Source organism: Orycteropus afer, unplaced genomic scaffold, assembly GCF_000298275.1.
Source record: "Orycteropus afer afer isolate SDZICR_OR568_19922 unplaced genomic scaffold, OryAfe1.0 scaffold00502, whole genome shotgun sequence".
Lineage (NCBI taxonomy): Eukaryota > Metazoa > Chordata > Mammalia > Tubulidentata > Orycteropodidae > Orycteropus > Orycteropus afer.
In genome coordinates this window covers 805,924-809,288 of record NW_006922089.1, presented here as the reverse complement: position 1 = coordinate 809,288, position 3,365 = coordinate 805,924, and the positions used below count along the sequence as shown (strand labels likewise).

At 51.1% G+C, this 3,365-nt stretch overlaps 1 protein-coding gene across 1 annotated transcript in view; it reads left to right on the top strand.

Moving 5' to 3' along the window:
• PI4KA (phosphatidylinositol 4-kinase alpha) overlaps nt 1-3,365 on the top strand; it is a 170,336-nt gene that overhangs the window by 34,930 nt on the left and 132,041 nt on the right. The window lies entirely within an intron of this gene.

Here is a 3,365-nt window from a genome sequence, read left to right as displayed (position 1 = left end):
GCTTTATCGATCGTTACATTGAATCACGCAAGCAACTGCACATACATAGATGTATTTGTCAGTTACCATCTTGACCCTTGGAGACTCCACAGACAACAGAAGGAAATGTCGCCGGGTTCCGCCCCCTTCGCTATCCTCTGTGTGCTCCAGTCCTTTGTGGTGGCCACTGCATATTGTGGTTGCTTCCAACCTGGTGGCTCACCTTCCAGCACATAGTGAAGAAGCTTCTGTTGTGGTTCCTAGGCTGCTGTTGGGAATGTACACAGCAGAACATACAGTCATGCAGCTGTCTCCAGTGTAGCTCAGTGCCATGGCTTACATCCTTGGAGTATTGTTCTGTGGTACGATGGACCTTTCACATGGCCTTTCTCACCATGGCCTTATAACGCCCACTAAACGATCGGGTGGAACTGTTCTGGTGGCCTAGTCCTGCTCTGACAGAATTATACAACAAATAGAATGGCTTGAACAAACAGGGACTTAATCCCTTACAGTTTCGGAGGCTTTAAGTCCGAGTTCAAAGTGCAAGGCTTTAGCCCCTTGACCTTGGGCTTCAGCTCTGCCTCCTGCTCCCCAGCCCACTGAAGCCAGTGGCTTTTCTTCACTCAGATGGCTGCTGGTTGCTGAGACTGACAAACCCAAGGTTGACAGGTAACAAGGCACAGTCCCAGTGTTACCAAACAATACAGCAGGCCACTAATTCAAGAATATTGAAAGACCCCAAGATCGGCAGGGCACGGCAGGCTGCTGAATTACGACACGGCTACACGCAAGGTTCAAGTGTGCCATAAGCTAGAGACCATTCCCGAAGCTGCTTCTGATTTATGGTAAGCAGACCACATCCCTAAAGCAGCTACTCAACTGCCCCAATAGATTTCTCCATAGAGTTAATTACCAATCTCATTATGGGAAGTAACTACATCCAGCTGCCCAGCCACTCATCCAGGCCCAGCCAAGTTGACACACAACCTTAATTACCACAAGGACTATGCCAATACGGTGCTTATGCACCAAGGGCATTGGGCACGTCGGTTACAAAACAAAGTGCCCAGCACCCTTGTGGGGGTGGGGCCGTGCAGTTACGGCGTGTGTAACACAAATGAAGGCATTGGTCAGTTTTGCCGTCCTGCCAGGCTTAAAATGAGCCTGTCAGTGGTAGAAAGGGGGGACCTCAGTACCCAGAAAGCAGCATCTGGGTGTAGGCATGTCTTTGGACCCGGGGTCCCTGTGCTGTGAACCTCCTTGATGCAGGAGACAGCTGTCAGTACCAGAGATGGCGCAAGGTGGCAGGTGGCAGGTGTGGCAGAGACCTGGCAGGAGCAGAACGGGGGACTGGCCGGAGGAGGGATGGCGGCCTTGCCTTCCTCGCCCTGGAGAGAGAGCTGAGTGCCACTGGGCCAAGGCTTGTGGGTAGAGTGGGGGTGGTGCCTTTGGAACACTCCCCTGAATAGGGCAGAGGCCGACCCAGCCCGAGAGACCCTAGGGGCCAAGGACCAGAGACAGCTGTGTCTGAGGCCTGGCTGCGAAGAGGCTGTCCAGGTTGACAGACGGCATCCCGAGTCGTTTCTGATCCGGAACTGTAACCTGTTGCTTCCCTGACAAACCCTATCGTGAGTATGATGTGTGAGTTCTGTGTGGCCACTGGACTGAATTTTCTAACCCAGCAGAGGAGAGAGTGTTGGGAGAGGGACGACAAGTGTCGGAGTTAGTCAGAGAGCGGGTGGGGTATGTCTGACTGCCACCTCATGCAGTCAGCCTGGGGCTGTTGATTGGTGACAACCCCCCCAGGGTGGTGGGGACGTTCATTCCCCCCTCGCCCGCTGGTCCTGTTTTCACCCTGCTCTTCCCTGCTCTTGGGAGTCGCCCATCCCCGTCAGCGCCCAGCCAGTGCCCCCGGGCTTCCTGTCTGGTCTTTCCTTCTGGTTCCTCTGCCTTGTCTTTTTTCCTTTGCATCTTACTTGCGTCATTGTTCCTCTCTAATCTTCCACATTGATCTTGTCACTCTCATCCCATATTGAACCCAGCCCAACCCACTGCCATCGAGTCGATTCCTACTCGTAGTGACCCCCATTGGGTTCCCAAGGCTATCAGTCTTTACAGAAGCATACTGCCCTGTCTTTCTTCCGTGAAGCGGCTGGTGGGTTCGAACCGCTGACCTTTTTGGTTAGCAGCCAAGTGCCTCAGCCACTGAAGCCACCAGTGTTCCTTACTGTTCTTTGTGGCCACGCAGCCTCACAGGCAGCACTCACGCTCATGGGGTTAAAGAGGGAAGTGACAGGTGACAGTTGAGGAGCGGGAACAAGTCCGGGTGCAGATCGTCAGTCAGGACAGCCGCTTTCTGGCTGTGCCACAGGCACGCTTCTCTGCAGACTCAGCCCTGCCTCGGTTTGGCTCAGCCTGACTTGCAGCCTCCCCATTGTCAGATACCTGCCTTAGGCACTGTGCCACCAGGGCACATACCCAAAAAAACCAAACCCGGTGCCATTGAGTCGATCCCCACTCATAGCTACCCCCGGTGGGTTTCCAAGGCAGTAAATCTTTTTTTTTTTCTTATTCATTCCTTCTCTTTCCTTTAGCTTTTTTATTTTATTTTATTTTACTTTTATTGCGGTGAAAATATGCACAATAAGCTACTCAACAACATAACACTTCCCCATCGACAGCTCAGGGACATTGATGACGTTTTTCATGGGGTGCCACCATTACTGTTGTCCTTTTCCAAAATACTTCACCACCATTAGCATCAAGTCAATGCCCCACAAACAGAAGCTCCCCCCCTTAACCATGAGTAATCTTTTAAACAAATACAGAAATATGTGCATATGTACGCACATATGTATATATATGCATAGTCTTTTTTTCTTTTCCAGCCTATCTAAAAATCCCCCCCCATCCCTGGTAACCAACAAAGAAAGTTTCCTTCACAAGGCAGTAAAACTTTACAAAAGTAGATTGCCCCATCTTCCTTCTGTGGAGTAGCTGGTGGCTTTGAACCGCCTACCTTCTATGTGGAACAACTATACACAGGGAGATAACAACCCTGCCAGTGGTGGAAGATTGTGGAGTTATATGTTGAGTGGCTAGTTTAGATACTAGCAGAAAATAATTTTCCCATCAGACTAATGTTGTCTGTGAGTCGAAGGCTCAGTCTGAGAGGAGGAAGGGGAAACAGGAAGGAGAAATGAAAAAAAGGAACAAGAAACAAGGAGGTTGGACGTGAACAGCAGAGTTACCCCTGAGTTCAGGAGGTCGCAGCTGTGCTGAGGATCTTAATCTGGGGTTCATGGTGGGCTCGGGGACTCTCTGAGCCCCTCAGTGTTCATAGGTTTGAATGTGTGCACACACGTACCTTCCTCTGGAGGGGC